At 43.6% G+C, this 24,989-nt stretch overlaps 1 long non-coding RNA gene across 1 annotated transcript; it reads left to right on the top strand.

The window, feature by feature from the left end:
* Positions 1-2,408: 2,408 nt before the first annotated feature.
* Positions 2,409-18,949, top strand: LOC120993370. Its single transcript, XR_005777235.1, has 3 exons — positions 2,409-2,619; positions 4,231-4,232; positions 18,940-18,949. It is a non-coding gene; the product is annotated as an uncharacterized LOC120993370 (long non-coding RNA).
* The last annotated feature ends 6,040 nt before the right edge of the window (positions 18,950-24,989 follow it).

Genomic DNA, 24,989 nt, shown 5'->3' with positions numbered 1-24,989 from the left:
CCATTCTCCATTCATCCAGTATGGAAGACATGGCTTTACTGAACTGAGAAGGGACTGTTCTGTGGCTCCTTGGGGGCATGACCGTCCAGGTATATTGGCATCCACAGCATGTGTGAAAGCAAACAGATATTGACTGTCTGGATGAAGTGGCACTGAGAAGAAGGCATTTGCCAAATCAATTACAGTGAAACGGGTGGCTTCTGGAGGCACACATGACAAAAGGGTATATGGGTTTGATACCACTGTGTTTTCCTGGACTGTAACTTCATTGACAGCCCGTAGATCTTGTACCATACGATAAGTGTCTGGCTGTCCTTTTTTCCCCTTCTTTTTAACTGGGAAAAGGGGCGTGTTACACGGAGAGGTTGTTTTAATTATTGCTCCCTTTTCCTGGAATGCCAAGATTTGCTTAGTCACCGCATCTATTTGTGCCACTGACAATGGATATTGGGGTTTGCGTGGTAGGATGACACCTGACTTGAGCGTGACTACTACCGGCTAGACATTTAGTCTTCCAATATCTTGTGGCCCTGAGGACCATATATGGGGAGGTATCAGCTTCATTACATCTGATGGGATCGCTGTTCCAGATATCTCATCCTGTATTATTTGTAGGGCAGCAAGCCTAACGGTCTCTTCTGGTTGTAGGAGGGAAGAAAGTTTAATTGTTCCATCTTCCTGGAACTGGATGTTTGCTTGCATTTTTTGGAGTAGGTCTGCCCCCAAGAGGTTGAGGGGGCAGGTAGTAGACACTACAAATTGTGACAGGACCGTGGGAGAAAGGACTAAACCTGAGGACACAGGCAATGGTTTAGTCAACACAGATGTTCTTGCCTCTCCATCAATGCCAATACATTGTACAGTAATATTGTCCAGAAAGGACGGGTCATAGATCTCTTCAAGTCGGAGCACACTTCTGGCTGCACCAGTATCCACAAGAAAGGTGTGTGGGTTCCCCCCCCCCACCTGCACAGTTGGTGTAGGGCCACACTGGGGAGGACACAAAGCCATAGTATTAATGGCCTCTCCGACTTGTGGATCTGGCTTGCCCCCGTCCTATGGTTGATTTGGGGCTGCCCCCATTTGTTGAACTGCCTGGGCAGTTTGGGCCGGTGCCCAAGGAAATTGGAAAGGTCTCCTCTGCCCCTCCCTTGGCCGATGTGGGCATTCCTGTTTGAAATGTCCCTGTTGTCCACATCCATAGCAGGTGATACGGGCTCTCCAGGCTGGATCCTGAAATCTGTCTTCTGCTCCCCTGGGTCCTTCCCTGCTAACCGTGACAGGATGAGTATTGAGGGGCTGCCTCAATGCTTTTTGCTATTACTACAAGTGTTTCCAGGTCCAACCGTCCGATACTCAGGGGCGGGCAATTTTTAAGCGTTTTTGGATAGGTATTTTTAGCCCATCCACGAAGGCACTGCTAAACGTAACATATTTTCCTCCTGTTCTATACTCCTCACTGGACCCTGGCTGTTAAGGTCTGGGCTTGTCGTGTTAGGATGTCTATTTGTCCAGATAGTTTGGCTACCATCGGATCCAGTTCCTTCTCTTTCTCTACTCTGGACATATCATCCAACTCAGGTGGTTCCTCATCTGCTGCACCTGTACTCTCTCCCTGTCCTCATCGTCTGTTCTCTCATTAGATTTTTGCAGCTCCTGTCTTCCACACTCCTCCTGCCCTCATCATGATTGGCACCACTGGTTTCACTCTTTGTGACACTTCCCTTTTCTGGTACGTAGGGTAGGTGCCGTCAGCAATTATGACTGGATATATGGGCGCTGGAAGGGGGGGCATGGGGCTGAGTTGCTCCTTTGTTTCCCCAAGGGAGATGAGAGGCGGGTACATTATCTGCAGCACAAGGGGGGGGCTGAGTGGATTTGCAGCCACTGCTATCAGAGAGAGAGGCGTTACGAAGCATGGGGGCTCCACATGCCAGGCATGTGTTATGTGCATCTGGATTTTTCTGCCTGCATACATTACAAACCCACCCCGTCTGGTCTCTGTTGGTGGGGGGGGGGTGGGCACTTTTCAACAGGGGGCTGCAGAGCTCTTTTGTTTGTGAGCACCATGATAGGGTGGTGGCTCATCTGGTCCCACAATATACATATACATCTTTGTTTTTTCATTCCCATCTTTCTGTCCCTCCAGTTGCCATAAAATCGACTTGCCGCTCGCGGTGCCATGCCTGTGCTGCACATAATAATTCCTTCATCATTCAGCTTTCCCTGACATCGGCTGTACCAGCCGTTTCAATACTTCAACATTCAATTCTCCATTTATATCACATCCTGCAATCTTCATTAACTTCTTATAACTTTTCACATGTTGACTTCCTTCTTCTCTCGCTACAATCTGAGGAGCAGTATATTCTCCTCCATCTCCATGTGAGTGGGATTGGCCCATCTTAACAACAGTATTTCAGACTGACACACACACAAAACAGAGGAGTGATCAGCACCTTTAACCCTTTCCTCCGCAGACAAAGGATTCACCCTCCCCACTGGTTTGCTCAAATCTGACTATCACATCTGACTAGTCAGCCGGGACTCCCCGCACATCTTCCCCAAAACCAGGGGTCAGGCGGGCTCCGTCGCGTCCTCCTGGGGTCAGGTCAGGTAGTCTCCGCAGTCTTCCCCTTGAACAATGAGTCATGCGGAACCACCATCTTCCTAGGGTCAGGTCAGGTAGTCTCCGCAGTCTTCCCCTTGATCAATGAGTCATGTAGAACTACAGTCTCCCTGGTCAGGTCAGCCGGAGTTCCTTTGTCCCACACCTCGGCGCTACAGCGGCCCCTTCCAAACCAGGAGGTTACTGTCCCCTCCCTTTGTCTGTGGTTTTACCGTCTGTGCTCAACTCACTCCTCACATAAATCACAGACACACACAAAACATATACACACCAGAGTGATCTATAAATTCAGACTATTGGTTCAATAGACTCTAAGCTTCAGCATTACAGCCGACTACTATACTTACATCAGTACCACCTCACAGCAGACTGAGCTATCTGAGCATGACGAAGTAAATAGCAGAAAGGCAGATAAGATAAAAGTTTTCTCACCTTTCTTTGAGGCTGCAGTCCTCTCCCCTCTGCCGTTCGTCAAGCTCAGGGCCCGTCTTGTCAGCTGTTTGACGCTACTTCGCTCAGAGTCCCATCTGTGGTGCCATTTTGATGAAACCGCCCTAAATTAGGGCATTTAAGATACACTCTGGTGTTCCTAATCAATGTACCCTCAGGGGATTAATATCCACACGTGGTTGAGAGACTGGACACTGACACAGAAGTTGGTCAAAGCAATCTCTAACTTTTAATACATGGGGTAAGCCGTATTATACATCTTCAGAAGAGGACAGGCCTCGCTGAGGCTTAAACATTGTTTTATTGGTCAAAAAGGAAAAAGTGATAAGAGAAACAGAGATAAAACTTCAACATCTGCGCAGTGAGTACCACTTTGGAATGTGAACTAATGTAAACATCTAGGTGTTCGCCATTTTGTAATGGCGGACAATCTAACAATAATACTGCATACGTCATATGTGACACTTCAAAGAGGTGCTTCTCTATAGGCAGTGAATAATATATATATCATCAAGCCATATGATTGGCTTATGCATCTCCACTACACTCTATGGGACACCTGTATAAAGATGAGAAATCAGACACTGCCCACAGCACAGCACTTTGCCCCCCTCTCTCTCCTCTCCAGCCTTGAAACAAAGAGAGGGGTGGGGGGGAGGTACTTGGAGAAGAAAAAGTTAACTCATTACAGTCCTAGTTATACAAAAAATATAGAATAAAATTCACACATCTTTAACAGAATCAATAAAATGACAACAGTGCCCAAATTTATGCACCTGCCTAATTTTGTTTAAACAATTATAGCACACTTTCTGTAAATCCAATAAACTTAATTTCACTTCTCAAATATCACTGTGTGTGTCTCCTATATGATATATTTAACTGACATTTTTTCTCGTAACAATCAACGATTTATACAGGAAAATCATGACGATTAACAAGGTTGCCCAAACTTTAGCATCCCACTGTATACTAATGCCCTGACTAGTGGTTTGTCCCAGCAGCCAGCTGATAATTTTAAGTTTCCATTTTTTGGGCGCTTTTCATTTTTTGTTTTAGTTATTGTTTAGTTGTTTTAGTTTGTTTGTTTGAGTAAGTTACATAATAAAGGTTACGTTTTGAAGATCACCCTCTCTAGTGGGGTAGCACAGGAGTCAGTACTGGGAAAATTGCCATCATTAAAATGATGATTCTGCCTATCATTCTTTTTTCACTTGGGGCTTTGATCATTTCTTTACCCAGTTCGTTCCTAAACTGTTTACAACAATTACTCACTAATTTAATCTGGCCTGGTAGGAAATACAGAATTAGATTCAGCCCCATGACACAGACATGGTATTTTGGAGGTATGGGCCTCCTAGATATTTCTAAGCATCACCAGGTGGTAGTTTTGGACCAACTGAAATACCTCTGGTCTCATAATTCCGATAAACAATGGGTCTTTATTGAGCAGGCAATTCTAGGGAATCCTTTAAGATCTGTATTAGTACATGAACACTCATTTATCCAATGCATCTTGTTCACATAGTATGAAAATATCTATTAAATGCTATTTAAATTTTGTGCTCCTAACACATTCCTCAGATCGCATGCATCTTAAAGGCATTTTTGTCATCTCATATGTAGTGCCCTGGAGCAGGAGTACTATGAATTCTAGACATTTGTCCTTGTTTCCCCTATGCAAAGTTATAAACTTTTTATTTTATTTCACTTGAAAGGGTTAACTTGCACTGTTTAACCCCTTAAGGACCGGGCTCATTTTCACCTTAAGGATCAGGCAATGTTTTGCAAATCTGACCAGTGTCACTTTATGTGTGAATAAATTTAAAACGCTTTTACTTATCCAGGCCATTCTGAGATAGTTTTTTTTGTCACATATTGTACTTCATGACACTGGTAAAATGTAGTAAAAAAAAATATAATATTTATAAAAAAATTCCAAATTTACCAGAAATTTTGTAAAATTAGATAATTTCCACATTTCAATTTCTCTACTTCTCTACCTCATAGTAATACCTCTAAAAATAGTTATTAATTTACATTCCCCATATGTCTACTTCATGTTTGGATCATTTTTTAAATGCCATTTTATTTTTGCAGACGTTAGAAGGCTTAGAAGTTTAGAAGCAAATCTTGAAATTTTTCCAAACATTTCCAAAACCCACTTTTTGAAGACCAGTTCAGGTCTGAAGTCACTTTGTGAGGATTACATAATAGAAACCACCCAAAAATAACCCAATTTTACAAACTACACCCCCAAGGTATTCAAAACTGATTTTACAAACTTTGTTAACCCTTAGAGTGTTCCACAAGCATTAATGGAAAAAAGAGATAAAATGTCACTTTTTTGGCAGATTTTCCATTTGAATCAATTTTTTTCAGTTACAAAGCAAAGGGCTAACAGCCAAACAAAACTCAATATTTAGGGCCCAAGATTCTGTAGTTTACAGAAAACACCCCATATGTGGTTCTTTAAACTGCTGTACCTCTTGACATGTGCATTTGTGTTGTAATTTTTATTAGTTTAAAATTTAACTTTTATTGGTTTTGAAAATAATAATATATATTGAGCCATTTTTTTATCTAACCTACTAATTTAAAACTATCTCCGGACCTCCAGATGATGTTTCCTATTATATTATATTAATTTTTTGCTGTATAGCCAGCAGTAGTGAAAGGTTAGCGTTGCTGTTTAATAGTCAGCCTTTTGATACATGCTGCCTTCTATTCAGGTACCTATCTGTACTTTTATTTGTTGTGATATGGGCAGTTGTGGCTGGTATACACTGACTCAGACAGTTAGATACATAGGAACCGACCAGCTTGCTACTGTTTGTCCATAGCTGGTAACTGTAGCTTAATTATTGCAACATTGTTGCTTTTGATTGCTGTATAGCTGTTCCTATGATGCTACTGCTATTTACACTGCTGTCTACTGTTGGTGCTATCGCTATAGTCTAGCTTCTTTAATGTCTGACTATTTGTGGTAGCCTATCTTCTGTCTGTGCTGTCTATTATTTCACTGCTGGCAGCTTGCTTTGTGAGCTGATAATGCTGGTACCAGCAGAGTGCTTTTGTAGGCTATCGCTATATTAGTCTGACTCTAGGTCATTGGTCTCTGGAAGTCCTAAAGGCTAAAATCTAATTACTGCCCCCCGAAGGGATCAGAAACTTCCGAAAGCGCTGCAAACTGCAGGTCTGAATTGACCTGCGGTTTGCAGCGATCACCGATATTTCACAGGACCCCCCTCAACATTATCACAGAGTGCGTGCTGAATGATTTCATCAGGCACTTTGTTCCGATCACCGCCCACTACACGACGGTGATCGGAAATACACAGGGCGTACAGGTACGTCCTGTGTCCTTAAGTACCGGGACATACGGCCTGTACCTGTATGCCCTATGTCCCCAAGAGGTAAATATGATGTAACTGCATTTTATATATTGTTATATATATCCTGTTAACTTGCACTGTATTTGCAAGGCTCTGTGGAAAGGGTTAATTAATACTGGGAGATTTTTGGGACTTTGAATGAGAAGCTGGAAATTTTCCACAGCCGACATAGGGTTTAAAGAGGAGCATGTTTTGGAGGGAAAAAGCTAAACTTGTTTACCACCAAAACCAGACAGACTGACCTTTTGAATGTCTGGTTTTAGCTATGTTGTTATGTCTGGAAACTTGTTTTTGTCTGAAAAAACTGCTATTTCATTGCTAGAGATGTCGCGAACATATAATTTTCCAGTTCGCGGAACGGAAACCCGAGTTTCTGCAAATGTTCGCAGAACGGGCCGAACGCTTGGCGTACCGCCATAGACATTCAAGAGGCAGAGCGAATTTTAAAACCCCACAAGGGACTCTTTCTAGCCACAGTAGTTATATGGAAAAGTTGTTTCATAGGGGGACTAACACCTGGACCTGTGGCAAGCAGGAGGGGGATCCATGGCAAAACTCCCATGGAAAATTACATAGTTGACGCAGAGTTGGGGATTTTTAATCCATAAAGGTGCATAAATCACCTAACAATCCATTTTTTTTTGAACAACGTGGGTTTTACAACATTCCAGTATGTGTATACGGATCAGGTATGATGTTGTATCGATCAGGTAGTTGTAAGGGTTATCCCACATTCACAGACATTGACAGACCAAATCCCCCCTTTAATGCACCGCAAAACAGTCCATTTGCCCAACAGCAAACTTCCCATTTGCACATGGTTAAATACCAGCTAGCCATGTCCCGTTGATGTCATTGAAGGGTTTTCTTCATCCACCCAGCCACGTACAACACCAGGTCCCCGAAAGGTGAATTGAATTGATTTTTCGAACGGGGAGATGGTTAAAAAAACACTGTTTCCCTCCCCTTTGTTTGAATCCTACACCACGGTCACTGCGTCTGCGCCATGCAATTTACTGTTACACCCGTGAGTGGTATTTTCTGTAGTACAATCTCATCAGGTTTAATCCCTGTTACGTTCCCAATCTGGGGTCTATTTATTAAATAGATTTTTTCGAACGGGAGAAGGGTTAAAAAAACGCTGGCTCCCTCCCCTTTGTTTGAATCCACGCCACGGTCACTGCGTCTGCGCCGTGCAATTTACCTGTCACACCCGATATGAGTGGTATTTTCTGTAGGTTCTCTCTTTTCATCAGTTTAATCCCTTTTACGTTCCCAATCTGGGTCCATTTATTAAATAGGTTATTTTATCGAACGGGGAGATGGTTAAAAAAAACGCTGGCTCCCTCCCCTTTGTTTGAATCCACGCCACGGTCACTGCGTCTGCGCCGTGCAATTTACTGTCACACCCGTGAGTGACACCCTGTAACGGTATGAATGGAGGCCTAGCCAGTGGCCACAATACAGTCTGTGTGGGCCTGACACCCACTGGCTTGCAACTGTGATTATATCACAGAAAAATATTAAATAGAATTTTTTTTATCTGCGAGGTATTTGTGGTGAGTGACACCCTGTAACGGTATGAGTGGAGGCCTAGCCACTAGCCAGTGGCCACAATACAGTCTATGTGGGCCTGACACACACGGGCTTGCAAATGTGATTATATCACAGAAAAATATTAAATAGATTTTTTTTATCTGCGAGGTATTTGTGAGTGAGTGACACCCTGTAACGGTATGAGTGGAGGCCTAGCCACTAGCCAGTGGCCACAATACAGTCTGTGTGGGTCTGACACACACGGGCTTGCAAATGTGATTATAACACAGAAAAATATTAAATATTATTTTTTTTATCTGAAAGGTATTTGAAGTGATGACACCCTGTAACGGTATGAGTAAAGGACTAGCCAGTGGCCACAATACAGTCTGTGTGGGGCCTGACACAAACTGGCTTGCAACTGTGATTATATCTAGAGATGGCGGAATAGTTCGCGACGGCGCATAGTTCCCGCGAACATATGCGATGTTCGGTCCGCCCCCTATACATCATCATTGAGTAAACTTTGATCCTGTACCTCACAGTCAGGCAGACACATTCCAGCCAATCAGCAGCAGACCCTCCCTCCCCCGGACAGGCATCCATTTTAGATTCATTCGGAATCTGCATTCTCAGTGAGAGGAGGGACAGTGCTGCTGCTGATTCAATAGGGAAAGCGTTAGCTAGGGCATTTGTTTCTGTGTCCACAGACTCATCTGCTGTAAGGATAGCGTCCTGTCAGCATCCCCAAAAAAGCCCTTTTACAGGGCTGGTACATCAGTCTGCTTTTTTTTAAATTTTTTATATATACATATATTGCAGTTGCCTGCCCGTGTGTGAGAGGAGGAAGGGTCTGCTTATGCTGCTGCTGATTCATATAGAGAAAGCGTTAGCTAGGGCAGTGTGTCTGTGTCCACAGACTCATCTGCTGTAAGGACAGCGTCCTGACAGCATTCCAAAAAGCCCTTTTCCAGGGCTGGTACATCAGTCTGCTTTTTTTATTTTATTTTATATATACATATATTTGCAGTTGCCTGCCCGTGTTGTGAGAGGCTGCAGGCTCAGTCACAGACAGTACTGTGTGCACACCATTCATACAGGGTGTGACAGAAAATACCTCGCAGATAAAAAAAATTCTATTTAATATTTTTCTGTGATCTAATCCCATTTGCAAGCCCGTGTGTGTCAGGCCCACACAGACTGTATTGTGGCCACTGGCTAGTGGCTAGACTTCCACTCTTACCGTTACAGGGTGTCATTTACTCACAAATACCTCGCAGATAAAAAAAAATTATATTTAATATTTTTCTGTGATCTAATCCCATTTGCAAGCCCTGTGTGACAGGCCCACACAGACTGTATTGTGGCCACTGGCTAGTGGCTAGACTTCCACTTATACTGTTTACAAGGGTGTCCATTCACTCACAAATAACCTCGCAGATAAATAAAAATTCTATTTAATTTTTTTCTGTGATCTAATCCCATTTGCAAGCCCGTGTGTGTCAGGCCCACACAGACTGTATTGTGGCCACTGGCTAGTGGCTAGACCTCCACTTATACCGTTACAGGGTGTCATTCACTCACAAATACCCTCGCAGATAAAAAAAAATTTCTATTTAATATTTTTCTTGATCTAATCCCATTTGCAATGCCCGTGTGTGTCAGGGCCCACACAGACTGTATTGTGTCCGCTGGCTAGTGGCTAGACTTCCACTTATACTGTTACAGGGTGTCATTCACTCACAAATACCTCGTCAGATAAATAAAAATTATATTAATATTTTTCTGTGATATAATCACAGTTGCAAGCCAGTGTGTGTCAGGCCCACACAGACTGTACTGTGCCCACTGCCCACCACTTATATAGGGTGGCACAGTACCTTGCACGCATAGTAACACTTATCTAATAAAAAATGACAGCCAGAGGCAGGCCACGCCGCAGGGGCCGTCGTGTTCGTGGTGCTGTGATCTCCACTGACCCTGGAATAATGCCCCGTGTTCAGAGGGCCACGTACCCTGAGCCCAAAAAATTCTGAGAAAATAGTTGACTGGCTTACACAGGACACCCAATCTTCAACAGCTTCCGCTAAGAACCTTGACGCACATCCTCCTCCAGCTCAGCTTTGGTCACCTGCTCTCAAGTTACGCTGCCACCACCACCACTACCACCACAGCCACCACAGCCTCTTCACTTGATCCCTCAGAGGAGTTATTTACACATCATTTGGATGAAATTAGTGATGCGCAACCATTATTGCCAGAGGATGGAGATAACAGGGATATGTCTCAGTCAAGCAGCATTACACACATGGACGTACAGTGTGATGATGATGATGATGTTGTACCCGCTGCTGCTTCCTTTGTTGAGGTGTCAGATACAAGTGAAGTGGTTGATGATGACAATGTGTCCGTGGATGCCACGTGGGTGCCTGCTCGAAGAGAAGAAGAAGAGGGGGAAAGTTCAGAAGGGGAGACAGAGAGAAGGAGGAGACGAGTTGGAAGCAGGGGGAGGTCGTCGCAAGGAGCTAGTGGCACAGTCAGACAGCATGTATCGGCACCTGGGGTCAGCCAGACAGCACGCCAATCAACACATGCTGCTGCCACCACCAGAATGCCGTCATTGCAAAGCTCAGCAGTGTGGCTTTTTTTTTTGTGTGTCTGCCTCTGACAACAGCGATGCCATTTGCAACCTGTGCCAAAAGAAACTGAGTCGTGGGAAATCCAACACCCACCTAGGTACAACTGCTTTGCGAAGGCACATGATCGCACATCACAAACGCCTATGGGATCAACACATGATGACGAGTAGAAGCAGCACACAACCTCAAAGCCACCATCCTCCTCCTATTCCTATCATCTTCAGCCACGTCAACCACTGCTGTCCTCCTTGCCCCCTCTCAACCACCCGCCACTCCGCCTCTCACCTTCAGCAGTTCCATCTCATCTGCCCACAATCAGGTGTCTGTAAAGGAAATGTTTGAGCTTAGGAAGCCAATGTCCCAGAGTCACCCCCTTGCCCGGCGTCTGACAGCTGGCTTGACGGAACTCTTAGCCTGCCAGCTTTTACCATGCCAGCTGGTGGAGTCTGAGGCCTTCAAAAAATTTGTCACTATTGGGACACCACAATGGAAGGTACCCGGACGAAATTTTTTTTTAAAAAAGGCAATCCCAAACCTCTACTCAGTGATTGAAAAGGAAGTCATGGCATCTCTGGCATACAGTGTTGGGAAGAAAACAGTGGGGTTGCGCGGAGACGCAAAAAACGGAAAAAAAGGACCACGAAGAGGCGCCAGTATCCCTAGTGTCTAGGGTTATGATGGTGTAAAACCCAAAGGTAGAGGCTTATGTTTTTAGGTGATGTGCACACACTCACCGGATATTGTAGTAAGTTGATATACGATAGGTAAATGGTAGTTAAAGTAAAATCACAGTAGCGATAATAGACAAAATATAAAATCAAGGTATAAAATCAAAATTTTGGTATAAAATCAAAATTTGAATTTTAGTGACTCACTTCACCCAGGAGGGTAATGTGAGATAAAGCTCAAGACACCCACATCACACCTCCTGCGCCTGGATCGTCAGTAGAGTCTCAGAAACGAACAGTGATCACTCTGGAATCCGTGTTCTTTCTTTTAGTCTTTTATTTCAAAGCCAGGGTGGGGGAGTGAGGAGCTCGACGCGTTTTGGGGCCTCTTAGTGGGTCCCCTTCATCAGGAGCATATATAATCAGAACATGGTACAGTGGGGTTTAAATAACAATGGAGGAGCACAAAAGACCGCCAAAACGGCTTACAAATCCGTCACTTCCGGTGTCTCCATTCGTTCCACTGTGGAACGCACCGGAAGTGACGTCCCGATGGTCTCAGGGTTGTTAGTTTTGCAGATAATATAATTATGTTAGACAATCATAAAAACAGTTGGTTATGGGACACCTGTGAGGCCGGTGGAGGGTTTCGCGATACGTCCTCACCGCTTCCTTGTGGTTCACTGTTGGAGCGCTCACGGTGGAACGCATATCGGACTTCCGGTGCGTTCCAGCTTGGAGCGCATCCGGACCGGAAGTAGGCCTCTAGCCGGGAGTGTTTGTTTTAGTGGGTTATCAATATGAGGAAAACCAAGTATATCTAGCGTCTATGGATACAGATATTGAAGAGACATGCCAATTTTATGTAAAATACATCTTTTTGCAAGAATATCTTTGGGGATGGGGGAATCACATTGTGGGGAATAGCAGGATCGTATCTGTGTTTGTGGACATTATTCTGCATCAATAATTAGTATTCATATTCCAGAAATAAATAAAAAATATATATAATGTAATAAATATTAAATAGGAGATAATAAAAAAAATTAAATAAATGGATTATATATTAAAAAATGAGAAATATTGAAACTGAAAAATAAAAAATAAGTAAAAAATATTATTAATAATAAATCTTGGCTGATAGATAGAAATAACTAATAAGTAATGTCGCCAATGATGGAGATGGTCATGATAATAGAGAAAAAGAGAGGGGATGGGTATATATAATAAAAATGGATAAATATATATTAAAATATATATATGAATGCACATACCACTGATATACAGTATAATCAGATATTAGCATGAAATGTATTAAAATGATGTATTAAAAAGTGAATTATAAATAATGAAGTGAATTATAAAAAATAAAATAAAAATATGTAATGATGATGAGATGTAGACGTAATGGTGAGAGTTTGTCCCTAGGGAGCAGATATAATTTGTGACGATTATATTCATTTAGTAATTGGAATATTCAAGACATTCATTAAGGCCGAAGGGGGATAGAGTATTGAGTGTGAATATCCAGTACATTTCCTTCCGGCATAACTGTTGATAAGATGAGGTAATGGCTTCTAAAGGAGTGACTGTGAGGCCGGTTATGGAGCCCTCATGTTGTGTAGAGAAGTGGCGTGATACGCTGTGTGTCGGGACTTTGCGTTTGATGTTGGACCTATGTTCGCACATTCTTTCCCTAAGGGTTTGCGTAGTCCTACCTACATATTTTAAACCGCAGGGGCATCTAAGCAGATAAATGACATTTCTTGTCCCGCAGTTTAGGTCTTGTTTTATTGTCCAAGGGCCCGAGGGGTCTCCAGTTTCGATAGTCTTAGTGTTATGTGTGATCATCACACAGCATTTGCATTTTTTAATGTTGCATCTGAAGCACCCTTTTCTTGTTGGCAGCGGGAAAATGGTTTTCGTTGGGGCTTCGAGTTGGGGCAGGATAGGGCGATAATATTTTTGATGGTTTGTGCCCTTCTGAATGTTATGGACGGTAATTGGGGTAGTATATTTTTGAGAATGGGGTCCTTTAGCAGGATATTCCAATGTTTCATAACTACCTTTCTAATGTTGCGGTGGTCTTTATTGTATCTGGTGATAAGATTGTATTGGTATCCTTTTGGATCGACTGTTTTTGTGGGTGGTGGTTTCAACGTTTCTCTTTGGTTTATTTTTAAAACCCTCTGCGTTGATGCTTTAATTTAACTTTTCGGGTAGCCTTTTTCCAGGAAGCGTTGGGTCAGACAAGATTCTTTTCGATTCCTGTATATAATAGTCTAGGTCCATAATTACGACGCCCCCTCCTTTATCAGCGTTTTTTATTACGATGTCTCTGTTCTTTTTGAGTTCTGTCAATGCTCTTTTTTCTCGGGCGTTAAGATTATTCCGACTATCCGTGGTTAGGGGTACTTTTGTTTTTTTAGGTCATCTAGAACTATATTAAGGAAGCTCTCTAGATGAGGGCCTCTACTTTGTAGTGGATAGAATGAGGATTTATTCTTTAGGCCTGATGGTATGTAGGTGGTAGTGGGATCTTCAGTTTGAGCTGATAGTGATGAATCTTCTGTAGTGGGGGGGGGGGGGGTTGGCTGTATGGTGACAATGGTGTTGGTGGTATTCGATACTGCTGGTGGGTTTTCTTTTTCTCCTGACCTGATCTCTTGGATTGCAAAATGTCTTTTGAGTGTTAGTTTTCGGATCCATTGATTAATGTCGACAAATAGTTTGAAAGGATCAGAGCTGTTTGTGGGGCAGAAGGAAAGTCCCTTATTGAGTAGGCTGAGTTCGGTTGGTTTGAGTTCATATTTTGATAAATTAAATATTCCTCTAGTATCTTTAGGTGTTTCGGTCTGTGAATTAGTGAGGGAATCTTTTAGTGTGTTGAGGGCTGAGGTGTTGGGTCTGTCGTCATTTTGCAATCCAAGAGATCAGGTCAGGAGAAAAAGAAAACCCACCAGCAGTATCGAATACCACCAACACCATTGTCACCATACAGCCAACCCCCCCCCCCACTACAGAAGATTCATCACTATCAGCTCAAACTGAAGATCCCACTACCACCTACATACCATCAGGCCTAAAGAATAAATCCTCATTCTATCCACTACAAAGTAGAGGCCCTCATCTAGAGAGCTTCCTTAATATAGTTCTAGATGACCTAAAAACCCCAAAAGTACCCCTAACCACGGATAGTCGGAATAATCTTAACGCCCGAGAAAAAAGAGCATTGACAGAACTCAAAAAGAACAGGGACATCGTAATAAAAAAACGCTGATAAAGGAGGGGGCGTCGTAATTATGGACCTAGACTATTATATACAGGAATCGAAAAGAATCTTGTCTGACCCAACCTATTATAAAGTGCTTGCTAATGACCCAACGGCCTCTTTCAAGAAAACACTGTTTGAACTTGTAGACTCTGGTTCTAATCAAAACATCTTAAACAAAAAAGAAAAAACATTTCTCACCCCCAACCACCCCACCACTGGCCTGCTTTTTACTTTCTGCCTAAAATCCATAAAACCCTCATTAACCCACCTGGTAGACCAATTATTTCCGGCATAAATTCGCTTATGTCAACACCTTCTTACAAAAATATGCACAAAAACTCCCCTCTTACTTAAGAGATTCCACAGACCTCATAAACACCCTCAACAACATAGTTTGGAAGGACCACTATATCTGGGTCACCCTTGACGTGGCATCCCTCTATAGCAACATCCGTCATGACTTAGGATTAGGCGCAATCAAACATTTTCTCGAGCTAGACCCGGAAATGCCCCCCCTTCAGAAAGATTTCATCTTAAACTCAATACAATTCATCTTAGAACACAATTTTTTCACCTTTAATGACACCTTCTATATCCAAACAAGGGGTACCGCTATGGGCACAAAATTTGCACCCTCTTATGCAAATCTGTTCGTAGGCCTTTTTGAAGAGTCTTCAGGTCTCCAGTCCCATAAGGATGTGTACCTTTATCGTCGATATATCGACGACATTATTTTCATCTGGGGGGGAACAATGAAGAATTAACATCCTTCATATCGGTGCTAAACCAAAACGACTGGGGTCTTCAATTCACACATGAATTTGACTCCAAGGAAGCAACGTTTTTAGATCTACATATCGAAACCATCACTAACAAGATCATCACTAGCACCCATTTTAAAAAAGTTGACACCAACAGCTACCTGGAATATTCTAGCTGCCACTACACAAAATGGAAGAGGAACATACCGTATGGGCAAATGAAAAGAATCCGGAGAAACTGCTCCAATGAAAAGATCCTAAAGACACAACTTGGAATTCTGAAAGAACGCTTCCTGGAAAAAGGCTACCCGAAAAGTTTAATCAAAGCATCAACGCAGAGAGTTTTAAAAATAAACCAAAGAGAAACGTTGAAACCACCACCCACAAAAACAGTCGATCCAAAAGGATACCAATACAATCTTATCACCAGATACAATAAAGACCACAGCAACATTAGAAAGGTAGTTATGAAACATTGGAATATCCTGCTAAAGGACCCCATTCTCAAAAATATACTACCCCAATTACCATCCATAACAATCAGAAGGGCACAAACAATCAAAAATATTATCGCCCTATCCTGCCCCAAACTCGAAGCCCCAACGAAAACCATTTTCCCGCTGCCAACAAGAAAAGGGTGCTTCAGATGCAACATTAAAAAATGCAAATGCTGTGTGATGATCACACATAACACTAAGACTATCGAAACTGGAGACCCCTCGGGCCCTTGGACAATAAAACAAGACCTAAATTGCGGGACAAGAAATGTCATTTATCTCCTTAGATGCCCCTGTGGTTTAAAATATGTAGGTAGGACTACGCAAACCCTTTGTCACGAGGGTGTCAAGACCCACGCCTGACTCCGTTATACCCGGGGTCAGGAAGTCACAGCAGTTGGCTGCGCGCTCTATGTAAGATAGGGCTGTTTTCTTATGGTAGCTTTCTGGGTTTGCTTTGCAACCCTTTTTGGCTCACTCAGGGATCCGTAGCTCTTTCTCCTCAGCTGTTCCTTGTCCAGCACTCCCAACCTCCTTATATTCCCCTCTCACACTTCTCTGGTTGCCAGATATAGAGCTTCCTGCCTGGACTTCTATACTGACCCTCTGGAGCTGTGTTGCTGCGTTCTCTGGTTGTTGGTCCAGAACGTTACCCTCCGGATCCCTGTTGGACCTTTGTGGTCTGCTGTGGTCGCCCACCTGGGTGTATGTGTTTGTCTGTATTGTCTGTCCTCTCCCTGGTGTTTCCCTCTTAGTGTCAGTGGTGCGGACTAGCGATCCCACCAGCCCGTTCACTATCTAGGGCTCATTCTAGGGAAAGCCAGGGTTTAGGCACGTGATCGCCGCACTGGTGAGGAACCCGTCTAGGGACGTCAGGGCAGTCAGGTGCCAGCCGCAAGGTGAGTCAGGGGTCACCACCTTTCCCTCTCCCTTGGGCAGGGCTTTCCCTTTTCCTTCCCTGTGCGTGACGCCGGTCATTACACCCTTAGGGAAAGAATGTGCGAACATAGGTCCAACATCAAACGCAAAGTCCCGACACACAGCGTATCACGCCACTTCTCTACACAACATGAGGGCTCCATAACCGGCCTCACAGTCACTCCTTTAGAAACCATTACCTCATCTTATCAACAGTTATGCCGGAAGGAAATGTACTGGATATTCACACTCAATACTCTATCCCCCTTCGGCCTTAATGAATGTCTTGAATATTCCAATTACTAAATGAATATAATCGCCACAAATTATATCTGCTCCTTAGGGACAAACTCTCACCATTACGTCTACATCTCATCATCATTACATATTTTTTATTTTTATTTTTTATAATTCACTTTATTATTTATAATTCACTTTTTAATACATCATTTTAATACATTTCATGTCAATATCTGATTATACTGTATATCAGTGGTATGTGCATTCATATATATATTTTAATATATATTTATCCATTTTTATGATATATACCCATCCCCTCTCTTTTTCACTATTATCGTGACCATCTCCATCATTGGCGACATTACTTATTAGTTATTTCTATCTATCAGCCAAGATTTATTATTATTAATATATATATATTTTTTTTTTTCAGTTTTCAATATTTCTCATTTTTTAATATATAATCCATTTTTTTAATCTTTTTTTTATTATCTCCTATTTAATATTTATTACATTATATATATTTTTTTTTTATTTCTGGAATATGAATACTAATTATTGATGCAGAATAATGTCCACAAACACAGATACGATCCTGCTATTCCCCACAATGTGATTCCCCCATCCCCAAAGATATTCTTGCAAAAAGATGTATTTTACATAAAATTGGCATGTCTCTTCAATATCTGTATCCATAGACGCTAGATATACCTATTATATCTAGGATGGGGTCCCCCCTGGTTTTCCTCATATTGATAACCCACTAAAACAAACACTCCCGGCTAGAGGCCTACTTCCGGTCCGGATGCGCTCCAAGCTGGAACGCACCGGAAGTCCGATATGCGTTCCACCGTGAGCGCTCCAACAGTGAACCACAAGGAAGCGGTGAGGACGTATCGCGAAACCCTCCACCGGCCTCACAGGTGTCCCATAACCAACAGTTTTTATAACTGTTTTTATGATTGTCTAACATAATTATATTATCTGCAAAACTAACAACCCTGAGACCATCGGGACGTCACTTCCGGTGCGTTCCACAGTGGAACGCATGGAGACACCGGAAGTGACGGATTTGTAAGCCGTTTTGGCGGTCTTTTGTACTCCTCCATTGTTATTTAAACCCCACTGTACCATGTTCTGATTATATATGCTCCTGATGAAGGGGACCCACTAAGAGGCCCCAAAACGCGTCGAGCTCCTCACTCCCCCACCCTGGCTTTGAAATAAAATACTAAAAGAAAGAACACGGATTCCAGAGTGATCACTGTTCATTTCTGAGACTCTACTGGCGATCCAGGCGCAGGAGGTGTGATGTGGGTGTCTTGAGCTTTATCTCACATTACCCTCCTGGGTGAAGTGAGTCACTAAAATTTAAATTTTGATTTTATACCAAAATTTTGATTTTATACCTTGATTTTATATTTTGTCTTTTATCGCTACTGTGATTTTACTTTAACTACCATTTACCTATCGTATATCAACTTACTACAATATCCGGTGAGTGTGTGCACATCACCTAAAAACATAAGCCTCTACCTTTGGGTTTTACATCATCATAACCCTAGACACTAGGGATACTGGCGCCTCTTCGTGGTCCTTTTTTTGCGTCTCCGCGCAACCCCACTGTTTTCTTTCCAATCACCCACCTTGAGGGATCAGGGTGGGTCGAGACCATTGGCAGCCGGCCCCTCTCTGTTCTACTATTGTCAGTTGACCTAAATATATTTTTAAGATATATAATTTTATTTATTTATTTATTTTTATTTTTTTCTGCCCTACCTCTGGCGCCCTGTGAAGTTACCCCTGGACCATCGTTTTGAAGGCCCAGTGACTAACCCTCTTTTTTCTTCCCCTGTCTCTGACATACAGTGTTGGGGCAAGGGTCCATCTGACCACTGATACCTGGTCTTCAAAGCACGGTCATGGCAGGAATATCACCTACACTGCGCATTGGGTCAACCTGCTGACGGCTGGCAGGCATGGAATGCGTGTCTCTGCAGCGGAGTTGGTGACACCGCCACGACTTGCAGGCAGGCCTACTGCCACCTCCTCTACTCCTCCTACTCCATCCTCTTCCATAACCTCCTCGGCTGAGTCCTCTTCTGCTGCAGTGTCTGGCTGCACATCAACTGAATCCCCCTAGCTCCCCAGGGGCTATTCCACATCCCGGATACAACAGTGTCACGCTGTCTTGGGGTTGACTTGCCTGAAAGCAGAGAGCCACACCAGACCAGCACTCCTGTCCGCCCTGAACGTACAGGTGGATCAGTGGCTGACCCCACAGCAACTGGAGATCGGCAAAGTGGTGTGTGACAATGGAAGCAATTTGTTGGCGGCATTGAATTTGGGCAAGTTGTCACATGTGCCGTGCATGGCACACGTGTTGAATCTCATCGTACAACGCTTTGTGTCTAAGTACCCCGGCTTACAGGACGTCCTCAAGCAGGCCAGGAAGGTGTGTGGCCATTTCAGGCTTTCCTACGCGGCCATGGCACACTTTTCAGACATTCAGCGCCGAAACAACATGCCAGTGAGGCGCTTGATTTGCGACAGCCCGACACGTTGGAATTCAACACTCCTAATGTTCGACCGCCTGCTCCAACAAGAAAAAGCTGTCAACGAGTATTTGTATGACCGGGGTGTTTGGACAGCCTCTGCGGAGCTGGGAATTTTTTTGCCACATTACTGGACGCTCATGCGCAATGCTTGTAGGCTCATGCGTCCTTTTGAGGAGGTGACAAACCTAGTCAGTCGCACCGAAGGCACCATCAGCGACATCATCCCATTTGTTTTCTTCCTGGAGCGTGCCCTGCGAAGAGTGCTGGATCAGGCTGTAGATGAGCGTGAAGAGCAAGAGTTGTGGTCACCATCACCACCAGAAACAGCCTTGTCATCATCGCTTGCTGGACCTGCGGCAACGCTGGAAGAGGAGTGTGAGGAAGAGAAGTCAGAGGAGGAATGTGGCTTTGAGGAGGAGGAAGACCAACCAAAGCAGGCATCCCAGGGTGCTCGTTGTTGTCACCTATCTGGTACCCGTGGTGTTGTACGTGGCTGGGGTGAAGAACAGACCGTCAATGACATCAGTGAGGACGAGAAACGGGAAATGAGTAGCTCGGCATCCAACCTTGTGCAAATGGGGTCTTTCATGCTGTTATGTCTGTTGAGGGACCCTCGTATAAAAAGGATGAAGGAGAACGACCTGTACTGGGTGGCCACGCTACTAGACCCCCGGTATAAGCAGAAAGTGGCGGAAATTTTACCAACTTACCGAAAGTCAGAAAGGATGCAGCAATTCAAAACAAAACTAAAAAATATGCTTTACACAGCTTATAAGGGGGATGTCACAGCACAACGGGAATCTAACAAGGGAAGAGGTGAAAGTAATCCTCCTCCTACCACGACCACGGCGGCATGGACAGGACGCTTTACAGATGTGTTGTTGATGGAGGACATGCGGTGCTTTTTCAGTCCTACACATCGCCACAGCCCTTCGGGATCCAGCCTTAGAGAACGATTTGACCGACAGGTAGTAGACTACCTCGCCTTAACTGCAGATATCGACACTCTGAGGAGCGATGAACCCCTTGACTACTGGGTGTGCAGGCTTGACCTGTGGCCTGAGCTATCCCAGTTTGCGATAGAACTTCTGGCCTGCCCCGCTTCAAGTGTCCTGTCAGAAAGGACCTTCAGTGCAGCAGGAGGCATTGTCACTGACAAAAGAAGTCGCCTCGGTCAAAAAAGTGTTGATTACCTCACCTTCATTAAGATGAATGAGGCATGGATCCCGAAGGGACTGACAGTGGGGGATACGTTTGACTAACAAAGGGCCTGATGACATGCCTTGGCCTTAAAATGGTCCCCACGCTGCTGTATTTAATGTCTGCATATTTAATGTCACGATGACTTTCGTGAATTCTCCGCCACCAACTAGGGTTTAAGCCGCAATGTTTTAGTCACCTTTCTGCCTTGAAAACATCAATTTTTTCGGCCGCTGCTACAACAGCTGCAACAATACCATTATTTTTCAGGCATGTGTACATGCCTAATTTTTCTGGCCTCTGGTGCTGCACTGTGGCTGCAAAAACAAAACAAAACAAAAAGGCACATACAAGTGTCAATTCCCCTTCGTGATCGTTACCTTGTTGTGGTGAAGGGGTTTGCATATAACAATGAAGCGATCATCACCTCTATGAGTGTGTTGGCAATGTTGCCACACCCCAGATGATAAAGACGTTGCTTCATTATGATCAGACCAAAAGCGATCGGCTGGATAATTTTTCATAGAAAAAACATAAATTTTTTAATTTTTTTTTTTTAAAGTTGTATGGGTGGGTTTTTAATACATAAAATAAAAAAATCACAATAAAGTCTCTTAATAGTTTATTAGAAATAATGCAGACAATTAAAAAAATCCCCATCAATTCCAATGCAAAGCAAGTACAAAGCTCAGAACTAAATTATTCCAGGATGTCGTAATGGTTCGTTAATTCGACAATGGTTAATCAATTCGACACACGTCCCCGGATAGGGGACGTAACAGGGATTAAACTGATAGGAATAGTACTAGTTAAGACACCACTCATATAGGGTGTCACAGCACATTGCTCCGTGCACGCGCAGTGCCCCAACTTGGGACTGAGTAAGAGGACCGACCAAGCTGCTTTTTCCATCTCCCGGTTCCTAAAATCAATTCATTTTGGTGTATCAGAGTTTGGTCTGTCACTGTGAAGGCAGTCGAAGGTACCCCGGCCTAAATTTTTTTTCACAAAAGGCAATCCCACCCTGATATGGGACGTAACAGGGATTAAACTGATGAGAATAGTACTACAGAAAATAGCACTCATATCGGGTGTGACAGTAAATTGCACGGCGCAGACGCAGTGACCGTGGCGTGGATTCAAACAAAGAGGAGGGAGCCAGCATTTTTTTAACCATCTCCCCGTTCGAAAAATCAATTTAATAAATTGACCCCACATTGGGGACGTAACAGGGATTAAACTGATGAGAATAGTACTACAGAAAATACCACTCATATCCGGTGGGGCAGTAAATTGCACGCACAGACGCAGTGACCGTGGCGTAGATTCAAACAAAGGGGAGGGAGCCAGAATTTTTTTTAACCATCTCCCCGTTCGAAAAATCTATTTAATAAATTGACCCCAGATTGGGGACGTAACAGGGATTAAACTGATGTGAAGAGAGAACAACAGAAAATACCACTCATATCGGGTGGGGCAGTAAATTGCACGGCGCAGACGCAGTGACCGTGGCGTGGATTCAAACAAAGGGGAGGGAACCAGCATTTTTTTTAACCATCTCCTCGTTCGAAAAATCTATTTAATAAATTGAACCCAGATTGGGGACGTAACAGGGATTAAACTGATGAGAAGAGAGAACTACAGAAAATACCACTCATATCCGGTGGGGCAGTAAATTGTATGGCGCAGACGCAGTGACCGTGGCGTGGATTCAAACAAAGGGGAGGGAGCCAGCATTTTTTTTAACCATCTCCCCGTTCGAAAAATCTATTTAATAATTTTACCCCAGATTGGGGACGTAACAGGGATTAAACTGATGAGAATAGTACTACAGAAAATACCACTCATATCGGGTGGGGCAGTAAATTGCACGGCGCAGACGCAGTGACCGTGGCGTGGATTCAAACAAAGGGGAGGGAGCCAGCATTTTTTTTAACCATCTCCCCGTTCGAAAAATCTATTTAATAAATTGACCCCAGATTGGGGACGTAACAGGGATTAAACTAATGAGAAGAGAGAACTACAGAAAATACCACTCATATCGGGTGGGGCAGTAAATTGCACGGCACAGACGCAGTGACCGTGGATTCAAACAAAGGGGAGGGAGCCAGCGTTTTTTTAACCATCTCCCCGTTCGAAAAATCTATTCAATTCACCTTTCGGGGACCCTTGGTGTTGTACGTGGCTGGGTGGAGGAAGAAACCTTCAATGACATCAACGGGACATGGCTAGCTTGGTATCCAACCTTGAACAAATGGGGAGTTTGCGGTTGGGCAAATGGACTGTTTGCGGTTGTTTGCGGTGCATTAAAAGGGGAGTTTGGTCTGTCAATGTCTGTGAAGCGGGCGTAACCCTTACACTACCTGATTGATACAAGATCATACTTGATCGTATACACACACTGGATGTTTTAAACCACGTTGTTCAAAAAAAAATTGGATTGTTAGGTGATTTATGCCCTTTATGGATTAAAATCCAACTCTGCGTCAACTACATATTTTTCCATGGGAGTTTTGCCATGGATCCCCCTCCGGCATGCCACAGTCCAGGTGTTAGTCCCCTTGAAACAGTCCCTGTGGGTTTTAAAATTCGCCTGCCTATTGAAGTCTATGGCGGTTCACCCGGTTCGCCCGTTCGCGAACATTTGCAGAAATTCGCGTTCGGCGTTCACGAACGGAAAATTTTATGTTCGCGACATCACTAATTATATCACAGAAATATATTAAATTGAATTTTTTTTTATCTGCGAGGTATTTGTGAGTGAGTGACACCCTGTAAGGGTATGAGTGGAGGCCTAGCCACTAGCCAGTGGCCACGACACACACGGGCTTGCAAATGTGATTATATCACAGAAAAATATTAAATAGAATTTTTTTTATCTGCAAGGTATTTGTGAGTGAGTGACACCCTGTAACGTTATGAGTGGAGGCCTAGCCAGTGGCCACAATACTGTCTGTGTGGGCCTGACACACTGGCTTGCAACTGTGATTATATCACAGAAAAAGATTAAATAGAATTTTTTTTTATCTTTGAGGTATTTTCTGTCACCCCCTGTATGAATGGTGTGCACACAGTACTGTCTGTGACTGAGCCTGCAGCCTCTCACACACGGGCAGGCAACTGCAATATATATATAAAAAAAAAAAAGCAGACTGATGTACCAGCCCTGAAAAGGGCTTTTTGGGGTGCTGTCAGGACGCTGTCCTTTCAGCAGATGAGTCTGTGGACACAGAACACTGCCCTAGCTAACGCTTTCCCTATTGAATCAGCAGCAGCAGCACTGTCCCTCCTCTCACTGAGAATGCAGCTTCCGAATGAATCTAAAATGGATGCTGACAAACTATGTTCGCCGGGAACTATTCACCGGCGAGCTATTCGGGCCATCTCTAGTCATTGCCATTGAGTATCATTGAAGCTCTAATGTATGTCTATGCTAGATGGGAGTGGTAATTGTTTGTGCTCAGTTTCTCTATTCTACCCCTTCCACTAGAAGGTTCCAGTCTAGCTAGAAATGGTATATAAGGACAGCAGTCAGAGCCCCTAGTGTCTTGCAGTTAGGAAACAGTGCTTGGTAGAGGAGTCTCTGCCAGACTTCTGAGTGACCAGAAGAAGATGCTGAGATGGGGATACTCTGCCACAAGGAGGAGACTGGAAAACTGACCCCTATGTCTTGCCTGTATTGTTTTGCACCTGAATTCCTCCAGTTAAAGAAGCACACTGGTGTACTGCAAACCCTAACTCTCTGGACTTATTTCCCATTAAGGTGCACAACGCCTTACCATTCTTTGCAGAGAGCAGCAACACGTGGTGATACCTCGATGGTGTCTGGGGGACTTAGCGTAGTGTTGGAGCCACCCCAAACCCGGCCACTGCACATACATTGAGGCTAGGCTATTTTCGGCACTCCCATAAAAATGAATGGAGAGCGGTTGCACATGCGCAGTCTGCTCTCCTTCTCTTTGCTGTCTTCTATCAGATATTGGGGCATATCCTGGTGATATATCCCCAATGTACAGTCAGGTCCATAAATATTGGGACATCAACACAATTCTAAATTTTTTGGCTCTATACACCACCACAATGGATTTGAAAAGAAACAAACAAGATGTGCTATAACTGCAGACTGTCAGCTTTAATTTGAGGGTATTTACATCGAATTTAGGTGAACGGTGTAGGAATTACAACAGTTTGCATATGTGCCCCCCACTTGTTAAGGGACCA

Source organism: Bufo bufo, chromosome 3 (assembly GCF_905171765.1).
Source record: "Bufo bufo chromosome 3, aBufBuf1.1, whole genome shotgun sequence".
In the NCBI taxonomy this organism is placed as follows: domain Eukaryota; kingdom Metazoa; phylum Chordata; class Amphibia; order Anura; family Bufonidae; genus Bufo; species Bufo bufo.
The sequence above is the reverse complement of the archived record's forward strand: the minus strand, read 5'-3'. Positions and strand labels throughout refer to the sequence as shown.